General features: G+C 40.2%; 1 protein-coding gene across 1 annotated transcript in view; it reads right to left on the reverse strand.

The window, feature by feature from the left end:
• The window catches only part of efna2b (ephrin-A2b), a 66,581-nt gene that overhangs the window by 10,482 nt on the left and 41,544 nt on the right, over positions 1–14,555 (reverse strand). The window lies entirely within an intron of this gene.

The raw sequence follows: 14,555 nt of genomic DNA on the forward strand, positions 1-14,555 counted from the left end.
AAACCACAGAATCAAACAGGAAGAGCTGAGTCTGATTAATGACCCACACCTTTTAAACCATATATGATGCACCACCAGGGGGCGCACCATGCTGCTGCTCCAAACCAGCTGACAGGGGGAGGAAGGGGGGTGTTAAGGTGTGCAGCTCCTCAGAGACTCAGAGCAACACTGAAAAACACCAACACACCTGAGACGACTCAGCCCCTGAGCAGAAACCTGTTACACACCTGTGTTTAAGGGGGGCTGATTGTAAAGTTGCACACGCTACAAATAACATCTCTTCATACTAAAAAGATTTCTAATTATTTGGTCAAGATTCCTAAATCTTAAGCCAACTTTTTTTTTCAATCTTAAGCCAAGATTTCTAAATATTTAGTCAGAATGTTTTAATATTTAATATATTAAAAAATTAAGTATTGATCTAATGTTTCAATATTTATCGAATTTTTTTGACTCCAAAGCAAAGATGTCTTAAAATTAAGTCAAGGCTTTTTTAATGTATTTAATTTTTTAGAAATTAACTAAAATTTCTAAATCTTGAGCAAAGATTTCTAAATATGAAGCTCAGATTCTAAATATTGAGTTAGGATTTCCAAATCTTAAGGAAAGTTTCCTAAATATTTGCTAAGATTTCAAAATTTTCAGTCCAAATTTTTAAATATATAATAAATATTTTTAAAAAAATATATATTTATCTGATATTTTGATATTTTAGATTTAGATTTATTGGTCCCCAGAGGGGAAATTCATTTATATTGTATATTTATCGAATATTTCTATATCTTGAGCTAAGATTCTAAAGGTTTAGTCAAGATTCAAATTTTTCAATATTTCTTAATATTAAACTTAGATTTCTATATCATTAGCGAATATTTCTTATTATTTGGTCAAGATTTCTAAATCTTGAGTAAAACTTTTTTTTAAATCTTGGGCAAAGATATCTAAATATTTGCTTACACTTAAACATTTAGTCCAATTTTTTTAATATTCAGTATTTTAATTCAAAATATTTATCAAATATTTTTGTATTTATTGAAATTTTTTAATCTTGAGGACAGATTTCTAAATGTTAAGTGAAGAGCTATTTTTAATTTTTTTTTTAGATATTGTATTATTTATTTAAGATTTTTATATCATGAGCCAAGATTTATCATTTTTTGGTCAAGATTCCTTAATCTTAAACAAACTTTTTTAATTATATCTTGAGCTAAGATTTCTAAGTATTTGCTTAGACTTTTAAATATTAAGTCCAGATTTTTTAATATTTAATATTTCAAATATTTTTTTTAAATTTATCTTTTTTTTTTTTAAATCTTGAGCAAAAATGTCTACATTTGTAGTCAAATTTTCTTTTTTTAATCTTTAAATATTTATTGAAGATTTTGATATTTATCAAATATTTCTAAATCTTGAGCCAAGATTTCTTAATGTTTAGTCAATATTTAATTTTTTCTTTTATATTTTAGTATTTATCTAAGATTTCTTTATCATGAGCGAAGATTGATAATTATTTGGTCAAGATTTCTAAATCTCAAGCAAACATTTTTTTAAATCTAGAGCAAAGATTTCCTAATATGAAATAAAGATATTTAAGTTTCAAGGTACAATTTCTAATTATTAAACCAACATGCAAATTCTGGATTTTAAGAAAGTCAAAAACTGTCGGCTAAAAGAAGCGTACCAAGTTCTGCGACGGCGCTGTTGAATGAGCTGAATGTGGAGAAATGTTTTTATTTGTAGTATGTTCAACTTCATACTCTGCGCCACATTAAACGGCGCATTAACAAAACAAAGGATCTGTCTGTAGAATTTCTATCAACTGAAGTTAAATAACGTGTGTGTGTGTGTGTGTGTGTGTGTGTGTGTGTGTGCGTGTGTGTGTTTAGTTTGAAGTTGAATAAAGTTTTTAGTTGAGCTCAAACATGTCGAGTGTTTTTGTTTCTTCCTGCGGTCCTCGCAGCTGCCAAGACTCTGTAATCTGTAATCTACATAATTTAATTTATCACAGACACATCATTTAATTTGACACACACACACACACACACACACACACACACACACACACACACACACACTGATCGATCCCACTAAACAAACTCATCTTCCTCCTCGTCCCTCTGAATATTCATGTCCAAAGAAACAACAGAGGAACAAATCCTCCATCCACACAGGACGCTGTGTGTGTGTGTGTGTGTGTGTGTGTGTGTGTGTGTGTGTGTCCGAATCAACAGAGCTAATTTAGATTTCTGTAATGAGGTTTGAACTGACTGATTTGGTTTCAGACGCTGCGTCCTGATTGGCCGAGACGTTCCCGTTAATCACGGCTCGTTTTAAATTCAGCTCAGAGAACAATAAAATCACACGTTTGACAGGAGGGTGTGTGTGTGTGTGTGTGTGTGTGTGTGTGTGTGTGTGAGAGAGAGATGAGTCTGTGAAGTCAGACTGATCAGAGTTTACTCAGAAACATGAAACTGAAACTTTTTCTAACATCAGGAACTAAAACCTGACTGAAGAGATATTTACACACACACGCACACACACATTTCACACACACACACACAGACACACACACACACACACGGTACATCTGGGAGTACAGGCTGTGAGGGCTGAGCTAGATCGAAAAATATCTCAGTCTGGTTTCAGGATGGTCTCTGAGCAGAGGTCAGTCTGAGTCTGAGCTAACGCTAGTTAGCTGCTAACATGCTAAGCAGCTAGCCATTAGCTTTCCAAAAATGTTTTTTTTTACCTGTCATACATTCTTTGAGAGGGTCAGACTCGGGAACATCGTTGGCGATATTGTGAGATAACTGGTTGAACCAAACCTAACCCCGGGAATCGAACCAGCGAACGCTGCGCCGAGGTCTCCGGTCTCTGTTTGTTGGATTTGTGTTCTGACCATGAGGCCTCTAGAGTTGGTTTTGGATGCGCCCCCCCAGAGGTGACCCTACAGGAGTGGATCATTTATTTTTTGCCCTAATGGGCCTCCGTATAACTGAGTTAGCGTAATGACTGAAAACACTTAAAGTTTCCTTCACAGCCCGTCACTCCCAGCTGCTGAATCACAGCTTTGATTATTCCCACGTGGCCTGAACGCAGCGCGGTCCTGATGGAGGTCGACGGGAGCAGCTGGAAACTTCCCCACAGGATGAAAACCGCCCTGATGGCGTTTCTCCTCCACCGCGCCCTCTCCGTCTCCGCTAACACCATTAGCAAAGTGCATGCTAACTCAGTTAGCTGAGGGATTGGGTGACGCTAACAGCTGAGAGAGCAGGCGCTGCGTTCACTGAACCCTGTCCCCTTCGGCGCTCACATCATCACTCATCGCTCTAATGGAGCGAGGCGTTCTGTTCGTCCGGGCGGGCCGAGGGACGAGCGGTTCACCACCGCCATCTTCATCCTCCTCATCCTCTTCATCATCATAACAATAACTTTAGAAACAAACGTTCACAAAGAGCTTTGACGGACAAACCCTCCTCATCATCATCATCATCACCTTCATCATTTATTCATCCTGAGAGCAGACTCCAGCTGACTCCGTCTGCTCTCTGTGATTTAAAGTTTAACGTCCTGACGCCGTCTATGGTCAAAGACTCTGAAGTAGTTGTGGGTCATTTCGAGGTCAGTGATTGGCTGAAGAAGGACGGATGAGTTGAGTGAGGAGCCCACGGTTCAACCACTCAGAGAGTTTCAGTCCGCATGAGACGGACTACAGCTTTCTGAGAGTCAGAGGTTTTCACTCGGGAGCAGAAGGTTCTAGAACTCAGTGAGGTCATCAAGAGAATTACACAATATGTGACATCACTAGTTGAGAAATCTCCTTATGAAGGCAAATCTGTCATTTTTAAAGAGGGAGTCCGAATTTGTTGTTGCATGACATCAAAGAAAAACTTCAAGGAAGCTAGGTTCAGGAAAGTAAGTGGAGGATCCATAATGCTTTCATGTTTCTTAAAGAGACAGTTTCAAAGTGAGTTCCATTATGTCTCTCAAAGAGACAGTTACATGGTAAGTTTCTTAAAGAGACAGTTCCGTGGTAAGTTTCTTAAAAAGAAAGTGTCATAGTAAGTTTCTTAAAGAGCGGGGGCATAGAAAGTGCCCTGATGTTTCTTAAAGAGACAGTTACATGGTGCGTTCCTTAAAGAGACAGTTCCATGGTGCCCTGATGTTTCTTAAAGAGACAGTTACATGGAAAGTTTCTTAAAGAGACAGTGCCATAGTAAGTTTCTTAAAGAGACAGTATAATAGTAAGTGCCCTGATGTTTCTTAAAGAGACAGTTGCATGGTGACTTTCTTAAAGAGACAGTTCCAAAGTGAGTTTCTTAAAGAGACAGTGTTATAGTAAGTGCCCTGATGTTTCTTAAAGAGACAGTTACATGATACGTTTCTAAACGGGACACTTCCGAGGTGAGATTCTTAAAAGAGACAGTGTTATAGTAAGTGCCCTGATGTTTCTTAAAGAGACGGTTACATGGTGAGTTTCTTAAAGAGACAGTTATATGGTGAGTGCCCTGATGTTTTCTTTGAGAGACAGTTACATGGTGAGTTTCTTAAAGAGACAGTTCCAAAGTGAGTTTCTTAAAGAGACAGTATAATAGTAAGTGCCCTGATGTTTCTTAAAGAGACAGTTACATTGTGAGTTTCTTAAAGAGACAGTAATTTAGTGAGTGCCCTGATGTTTCCTAAAGAGACAGTTACAAAGTAAGTGCTGTGTTGTTTCTTAAAGGGACAGTTACATGGTAAGTTTCTAAACGGGACAGTTCCAAAGTGAGATTCTAAAGGAGACAGTGTTATAGTAAGTGCCCTGATGTTTCTTAAAGAGAATGTTACATGGTGAGTTTCTTAAAGAGACAGTGTTATAGTGAGTGCCCCAATTTTTCTTAAAGAGACAGTTTAATAGTGAATTCCCTGATGTTTCTTAAATAGACAGTGTTATAGTAAGTGCCCTGATGTTTCTGTAAGAGACAGTTTCATAGTGACTGCTCTGATATTTCTTAAAGAGACAGTTTCATAGTGAGTGCCCTGATGTTCTTAAAGAGACAGTAGCTGGAATGAGTGTTTTAAGGCCAGTAGCCTCAGTGTTTGAGCTGTGAATGATCAGGAGGATTTTGACCCTGAAGAAGAACTCAGCACACAGATTTTGAGATGTTCTGTAATCTATCACTGTGTGACGTTGGGTTTAATCTGACAGAGATCTTTAAAGTCTAACCGTCAACATGTTGTGTAGTTCTGTTTCTTTAAAGCAGCAGCAGAAGGAGAGCTGGGTGTCCTGGTTCTGATCGGACTCTGAGAGAACCTGAACAGGTGTCGGACAGTTGCTCCTCTTTTCTCACGTTAGATCTGCTCACATGTTTTTCACGTCCTCCGACCAGCTGCTGCAGGAATCTGTGAACCCTCCACATATATCTCAGTGTCCACACCTGTGATGTCAGCACTCCCAGCATGCCTGGCTGTGATTTACTGTTTAATCTGTGCCAGTCTGCGAAGGTCAGGTGGATTAGATCCAGGCCCTGTGATGACGGGGACGGGTCGAGGTCGTTCGTCAGGGTTCCTGACAGAGCGGCCTGAAGGAGGCCGACCTGCTGACAGATTAAAGTTCAGATGAGCACAGACGGAGACGGAGCAGCGCGGTGTCCTGCTCAGGTGGTGGAAACAGATACACAGATTTTATCTCCGTCAGTTCAACAACGCTTCAAACCTGAACTTTAGAGTCCTCAGCTCAACCAGGGGAACAATCCTGGACCACAAGGGGGCAAAACCCGCAGACGATCTCTGAGCTAAATCCTAAAACCTCCTGTTAGCTAATGGCGCTTAGACATCAAAACAAATCCAGGTCCAACATGAGACTGTGAAATTATTCTTACACCAAACTGAATGAAAACAATCCTGAACTTTGACCAAATGTTAGGACCTTGGGATTCAGATCAAAACCAGGCACACAATCTGGATCAAACTGAGACTGAGACCAGAAACCTAATGAACAAGACCAAGACCAACTCTGGAGAAGAACATGGCAGAAACCCCAAAAATTGGGCTAAGCTAACCAGGGCTAAAAAAACAAAACAAAACAAAACAATGCTTAAGGATTTACTAAACCGGGGTTAAATTAAATTAAGACTTAAAGGGCATATTGCAGGTTAATTTATTTATTTATTTTTTTAGATTAACACTTAGCATGGTCTGATAATGGCAGTAGATTAGGTCAATTATTGATTTTATATGTTATTCAACCAAAAAGTCTGAAATTTAGAGGAAGAAGTGGCTGTTTTCAGTATAGCTGTTCAAAACGCTCTTTTTTTAGCATTGCGTCATTTGACGTAACAAAGGGACTCAGATTCCTTTACTCGCTTTGAGCTAATGTGAATAACAGGTTGTCATGAGTGAGATCAGGCATTTCAGGTCGTGTTTATTGTGTTTCTGCCAATATAATATTTGTGTAGCTGACAAGATGGGACTTTATTTCTGCATCAGTCACAAAAAAGGAAGTCCTACGTGGTGCCTGTTTCTCAGGAAGATTGATAAGATGGAGTCTGATTTATAAAGTCTATGGATGGAGTTCAGGATGGGATACCAGAGCCAGGTCCAGGTGAGACTGACGCGGCTACTTTCCCGTCAGACAACTCCAACCTCACCGGGAGCAGCAGCTCCTAGCCCGGCTCCTAGTGACCAAAGTTGGGGTCCGTTACTCAAAAAAGTAAAGAGTTACCAGTTACTCGTTACTATTGAAAATAGTAGTGCCTTACACTACATGATTACGCCATGGAAATAGTAAAGAAGTTGCACTACTCGTTACACTACTTTATCCCCCTGATACATCTTTATATGCTTCAAGAGATTCGTGGTTGTATTCCACGCAGTATTCAGCCTCTTATTTCCTGGACATAACTTGCATTTTACGGTCACGCTCGTCTCCTTCTGCTCTACAAAACCCAAATAATGTGCATATGAACTGTCACAGTAAAATTTGTTGCCTTATATAAATCTGTGCCCCACTGACGTCACTGCACTCCCTCCTACTGTAAATGCCCCTTTGAAAGGATAGTTTCGGTTTATACAGCTTTTACATTGTTTATAGCATGAAGTAGAACAAAATACTCACCCAGAAGGTTTTCCTGATCCAAGCAGTGCTTCAGGAGATACTGACTCCTTTCTTTGAGGAACAAATGTAAACAAAGTCTTCGTCAGTTCAGAGGTCAGTACAGCCACACAGCGCTGTCTGGAGTGACACAGACTGCAGCAGAGGACTAACTTGAAGTGGACCATGGTGAAAAATATTGGTGAAAAACAGGAGTTTTGGAGAATTTATGCAGTTGTAGGAGCGGGGCTGTCCATGCCCTGATGGATCCCATTATACGGACGTCCGCTTCACGATTTTGGATCTAAATATCTCCCGAAGCACTGCTTGGATCAAGAAAGCCTTCTGGGTGAGTATTTTGTTCTACTTCATGCTATAAACAATGTAAAAGCTGTATAAACTGAAATTATCCTTTAAAAGGGGCATTTACAGTGGGAGGGAGTGCAGTGTTGTCAGTGGGGCACAGATTTATATAAGGCAACCAATTTTACTGTGACAGTTCCATCAGCCCTGACCCGGAAGAGATAGCGAGTTGTTGCTCGTATGGCCACCGTTCAATCTACTGGTGGTAATAAAAAGAACTCCGCTTAAATAGTAATATTTTGGTTGCTCTATTTGCAGTCATTGTAAAAGTTACGATCGTGGCGTTTCATTTGTAACTCTAGTTTAACTACTAATCAAGGAGGAGTAGTGCCGTTACACTACTCGTTACTATCAAAAGTAATTTAACTACTTGTAACGTTCGTTACTTGTAGTTATATACCCAACTCTGCTAGTGACAAATGTAAACATGGATTTATCAGAGATTCAACCCGACAGAAACGTGAGCTGAGCTCCGTAGCTAAGTCTTGGTTTTCTGACTCTAGATCAGTGGATAGACCTCCCTGTCTGTCTCTCTATGGGCTTTATCATGACGACTCAAAGCGCGCTGCTTTATGATCAGCTCTTACACCTACTACTTATTTTATTTTGAAGTCAGTGAATCTGATTTCAAACTTTAAATATGTTGATGTGAACACAGCGTTAGGCTACATATCGCTAGCTAACAGCGCTCACTCACCAGGACACCTGCTCCGTCCTCCTCCCACCACACCTTCACTGCTCTCCGGCCGTTTTTCCTCCTCATCCTGCCCTGTTCCTGGTCTCCATCTCTCCTAACAGGCTCATAATTATAACTCTGAGGAGTGACAGTCTGATCCATGTTTGTTAATGTTAAACTGAGGCAGAAGCAGCAGATATTTTCCTATTCATTTCTTAAATGTTGTCTTTAACCTGCAATATGCCCTGTAACTAAACCAAGGCCAAACAAACCAGAGCTACACTGAGGCTAAGCTAAACCAAGGCTAAAAATAAATGGACGATAAGCTAAACCAGGCCTAAACTACACCAGAGCTAAACAAAACCAAGGCTAAACTAAACCAGGGTTAAACTAAACCAGGGCTAGCTAAACCAAGGCTTAACTAAACCCAACAATTGAAACCAACAAAAACTTTGGACCAAAGAAGGATAAATCTGATCACACGGAGCTAAACTGGATTAAATCAGGACTAATTCACAACAGAGTTTTGGTTTAAGTTAGGACTTGATTCTGGACTAAACAAACCAAAACCTGTGGAGCAAAAGGACGGTGGAGGCGAGACTGAAGTGTGACCGTGGACAAAACAAGTCACTTAGAGATCCACAGATCAGATTCATCACATGACGCCCCCTTGTGGTCAAACTCAGCTGTCTCTGGGTCTTTCTAGAGGCAGATCTGCGGCTGGGTGCTGACTCTCAGGTGAACTGGGAGTTAGCGCTGAGCTCAGAATTAGCGCTGTTATTGAGTTATGTGGCGTCCATCACGGAGCAGGATTTTCCCACAGCAGCGGCAGAGAGCAGCTTTATTATTTCTCTGGTCACATGACCGATGTCCTCTGGAGATACTCGCCGAGCTTTGTGTGACTGCGTGTTAGCGTAACCCGAGTCCGGCCTGACAGGCTCACACACAATACCCCCAGTGTTCCCCTCAGGTTCAGACAAGAAGCTACAAGCTAGCAGACAAAACTATCTGATCTGATGTCCAGAACCTGATCCTGAAGCACACACACACTAACACACACACACACAGATAGAGACAAAGACAACTTTCTGTTTTAAACTCGCTGACTGACGTTACAGTTTGTGAATTTTTCCTGAAGTCAGAACCAAAAACACTCAGAGATCCAGAAAAAGATCCCGATCCTTCAGTACGGTCAGGGTACAAGCTGCTAGAGCTAAAACACTCAGATCCAAACTGAGCCTGAACGCCACAGAGATAAGGACTGAACATCAGATAGGACACACAGCAGCAGGGGATCAGTGTACAGGAAAAAAAACACACAGAGCAAAACTGAAACCAAACTCCAGAGCCAGGCCAACACTTCTGGAAACACGGGAACAAAATAAAAGTTCAAAATAAGAAATAATCAGGAAGTGTTGGAATAAAACAGGCCTAACGAGACAGACGATACTGAAACACAACTGGGCTAAAACAAGCGTCTGATTCTGAAACAAAATCTGTAAACACAAGCTAAACTGGGCCAAAATAACACGGAACCAGACCAGAACCACATCAAACCCAAACCAGCAAATGTCCTCAGGTTTGACCTCTAAATGACGTTTTCAGGCTTCTCCAGCCTCGATGCAGAGGCGGAAAAACACCAAAACAAACATGGCGGGTGCTCCAGGAGTAATTCCAGGTTTTGTTTACCTGTGTGCTTTTTGCTACATACAACAGAATATCTGGTGTGTCTGGATCAAACCTCCAACATACAGACTCAGAAATCCACAACCTCCCATAACAGTGTGGGAGGAGTCTGTCGAGGCGTGGGAGTGTGTGTAACCTCACAGGCAAATGTTGGCTTAGCTTAGCAAATAGACTAGGGAAAGGGAAAGGAAAATATTTATCTTCGCACAAAGACTGGAAGAAGCTAAAGCTGTTAGCCTAGCTTAGCATAATGACAAAAAGCGAGGAGCCCAAATAGCCTTGCCATTAAGAATGAAGACAATGAGAAACTGTTAGCAAAAGGCCAACACTGAATGTTAGCCTAGCTTAGCAGAAAAACTAAAGATGGGGGACTTTTAGGTCTAGCTTGGTTTAAGGGGAAAGTTTAAGCCTAGCTTAGCACTATTAAAAAAAGGGGAAGGAAATTATTAGCCTAGCCAGGGGGAATGAAGGCAATGAGAAGCTTTTAGCTTAGCAAAGCACAACAACTAGATCCTGGAAGAGACTGTAGCACAGATTTGATGGGAGACAAGAGAAACTGTTAGCCTAGCTTAGCAGAGGAATTGAAGATAGAAGTTAACTGTTTAAAAATAAAGCCAGGAGGCAGGCATTGAATGTTAGCATAGCCTAGCAGAAAAACTTAAGTTGGGGGACATCTACATCTAGCTTAATGTTAAGAGAATGGTGTAGCCTAGCTTAAGACAATGACAAAAAGCAAGCAGCTCAATTTGCCTTGCCACTTCAAATGATGGCAATGAGAAACTGTTAGCCTCGCTTAGCACAGAGACTGAAGATTAAAGTTAACAGTTTAAATCAAAGCCAGAAGGCAGGTATTAAATGTTAGCCTAGCTTAGCATGAAAAAACAAAAGATGGGGGAAATCAACGTCTAGCTTAGTGTAAAGAGAATAACGTAGCCTAGCTTAGCACAATCACAAAAAGCAAGCAGCTCAAACAGCCTTGCCACTGAGAATGAAAGCAATGAGAAACTGTTAGCCTAGCTTAGCACATAGACTGTAGTTTAAGTAAACTGTTTAAAAACTAAGCCAGAAGGCCAACATTAAATGTTAGCCTAGCTTAGCAGAAAAACTAAAGATGGGGGAAATCAACGTCCAGTTTAGTAAAAAGAGAATGGTATAGCCTAGCTTAGCACTATGAAAGAAGGGGGAGAAAATTGTTAGCCTAGCCTGGGAGAATGAAGCCAATGAAAAGCTTTTAGTCTAGTATAGCACAACAACTGGATCCTGGAAGAGACTATAGCACAGATTTGACTGGAGATAAGAGAAACTTTTAGCCTAGATTAGCATGGAGACTGCAGATAGGAGTTAACTGTTTAAAAACAAAGCCAGAAGGCACGTATTAAATGTCAGCCTAGCTTAGCAAAGAAAAACAAAAGATGGGGGACATCTACATCTAGCTTTAGTGAAAGGAGAATGGTGTAGCCTAGCTTAGCACTTTGAAAAAAGGGGGAGAAAATTGTTAGCCTAGCCTGGGGGAATGAAGGCAATGAGAACCTTTTAGCCTAGCATAGCACAACAACTGGATCTTGAAAGAGACTGTGGCAAATAGTTGATGGGAGACAAGAGAAACTGTTAGCCTAGCTTAGTGCAGAGACTGTAAAAAAGAATAAACTGTTAAAAAACAAAGCTAGAAAGCAGGCATTGAATGTTAGCCTAGCTTTGCAAGGAAAAAAACAAAGATGGGGGACATCTACATCTAGCTAGTGTAAAGAGAATGTTTTAGCCTTGCTTAGCACAATGAAAAAAGGGGGGAAATTGTTAGCCTAGCCAAGGGGAATGGAGACAGTGAGAAGCTTTTAGCCTAGCATAGCACAACAACTGGATCCTGGAAGAGACTGTAGTAACTGTTAGCCTAGCTTAGCACAGGAACTGTAGACACTGTCGGGGGGGGGGGGGGGAGGTAAGGTAGCAGGCGGTAAATGCTAGCCTTTCTTAGCAGAAAGTCTGGTTACAAAGAGAAACTATTAGCCTAGCTTAGCACCATTTTCTGCCCTTTATTGTTATTGTTTGTTTTTTATTACACCATAGCAGCTCATTTAAAGCTCCTCCCTCATGTTTTATTGTCTGTGTATGTAGCTGTTTGTTGACAAAAAGGTAAAGTTGTGTGGACTCTGGCGCCCCCTGTGGACACAGCAGGTTAGTGCAGCAAGACGTAACTCACTGTTAATCTTTGACAAGTCTCATGTATTTATAATTATTAAACTCTGATTCAATGAGAGGAGCTTTTGATTATGTTATAGAATTATAAAAGGAAGTGTATCTTTTACGTCCACGAAAATAAAAGTTTTCCTTCCTGCCCTTCAAAATAAAAGCATTCATCGCGGGAATTAACAGGCCGTAAAGTTTCTTTAAGGCTGTTAGAGCGAAGCTGCAGCACTGACAGGAGGTATGTAGAGGACAGATTCCTCCAGCTTTTAATATTCAGAGTATGGAGGATCATATTAACCACACACACACACACTCACACACACTCACACTCAGCAGTAGCAGCCATATGTTCACAGAAACTCGACACGGTCTCTTCGTCTCTGGTTACTGCGACTCATCGTGAAATAAACACCAGGCATAAGTGAGAGTGTGTGTGTGAGAAAGAGTGTGTGTGTGTAAATCACAGTTTCCATTTAGAGTTTATAGCAGCTCTTTGTAGTTAGCTTAGCTTAGCATAAAGACTGGAAGTGGATGGAAACTGCTAGCTGCCAGACTTATGAGTGTATGAGATGGACTCGGGGTTTGTTGGGGGGTTAAAGCTCAACACGTAAACACCAGAAACAACAGATTTCTCCTGAGCATGAAGGGGGCGGGGCCAAACACCTGTCAATCATTCCCCCTCCTCACCCCGCCCTCATCATTGACCCCGCCCCTCCTGATCTGCCCCCTCCCTGTTGGAAACAATGCGTGGCTGCTGCTGCTTTGTCTGCTCTGATGTGAGGGGTGAAGCCTGTCACACACACACACACACACACACTCACACACACATATGACCCCCTCATGTGGGTCATGTGGCCCCTGTTGGCCCCATGGACCCGGCCTGGCCCCTTATCTTTAGAGCTGTCAGTCATGGCGTGTTTGTTGAGGAGGAGGAGGAGTGTTTGGATGATGTGATGAAGCTTTTCAGGAGTTCAATGAACATCCTGGAAAACCTGGAAAAACCTGGGAAACACAACCAAAACTAGCAGCGTCCTGATTGGTCAGATTGTGCCAGGCTCTTTCCAGGTTGAAGAAACTGAACGGGTCGAGTCGGAGAAAGAAATTCCTGGAAAATCCACGGACCCCACTGGTCCCCCCTCCTCTGGTCCTGGGAGGATTTAGGAGTATCTGCGCTCTGTGAGGAGGACAGCTGCCGGCCTCTTTATCACATCTATTAGCCCCGAGTCCAGCCCCACGCTTCACACTTCACACTGCTGCTGCAGAAAATCCCCCACATACACACACACTCACACACACACTCACACACACACTCCTCTGAATCAGCTTACACTCACTTTACTCTCATTTCACAGAGTTTATTCAGAGAAACATGAGACCAACCATCATCCCTCCTTCTCTCCTGGTAATCCGTCAGAGCTCAGCGTGAATCGTCAGCTGTCGGATCATTTCGCTACGATCTGAAGATTTCTTCTCCTTCCTGTCGTTATCAGACCGAACGTGTCAGAGGAGGAATCAGAGAAACAGGCCGATGGATTTTTTTCTTTCTCAAACAAATCAATGTTGAAGATACAGAAGCAATACGATAGTCAATGCCTTTTACTTTACAAATCAGAGTGCCTACGTTACCCATAATGCAACAGTAACATAAACACAAAGAACAACTAAACAAAAAGCAGGCATAAAATGTTAGCTTAGGTGAGTTAGGGGACTGTTTAGAATTAAGACTTGAGACTAAAGCAGGAGTCAGCAACCTTTACTTTCAGAGGAGCCATTTTGCTTCACTTCACCTGGTTTAAAGTCATTCAGGAGCCACAAAATCTACTTTTTCTTTACAAAACAGACGAAAAAAGTATAAATTCTGTGAAAAGTAAGAATCTAGTGAATTATTAAACAAAGAGTTTTTTTTGTGTTTATAGAATTGTGCATGTGATGTCTTATTTTTTCATTTTCGATAAATTTGAAAAAATGTAAAAAAAAAAAAAAAAAATTAAAAAATGGTAAAAAATTGTAATATCATAATTTTCATTTATTTGACAATTTTTATAAATTTCAATCAGTTGCAATTAAAAAAAATCTAAAATTTGCAAAAAAAATTTTGAAAAGTGGAATTTCAATGAGGTGCAAAAATTTGCAAAAATTCTAACAACTGTGAAACTTGCAAAAAAAAATTGAAAGATTTGCAAAATCTTCAAAAAAATTGAATTTTTTGCAAAATCTTAAAAAATGACAAGAACAAAATCTTCAAAAAATTTGCGAAAACTCCAACAATTTTGAAATTTCAAGAATTGCCATAATTTTATCAATTTACAAAAAAACAATTGTAATTTCAAGAGTTTGCTTCATTTAAAAAAAAAATTGTTAGAATTTCAAAAATTTGCAAAAAATTCCAAAAAGTGGAATTTTAACTATGTGCAAATATTTGCACATATAATTTCTTACAACTATGAAACTTGTAAAGATGTCAAAGATTTGCAATATCTTAAAAAAAGATATTTTTTATTTGTAAATTCTTTAAAAAAAAAAATTCAATTCAAAATATTTTCTTTTTTTTTCCAATTTAAGCAAAAATCACAA

The sequence above is a fragment of the Halichoeres trimaculatus genome, unplaced genomic scaffold, assembly GCF_033239565.1.
Source record: "Halichoeres trimaculatus isolate MK-OKI-2021-1 unplaced genomic scaffold, fHalTri1.1 fHalTri1_scaffold_4, whole genome shotgun sequence".
Taxonomy (NCBI): domain Eukaryota; kingdom Metazoa; phylum Chordata; class Actinopteri; order Labriformes; family Labridae; genus Halichoeres; species Halichoeres trimaculatus.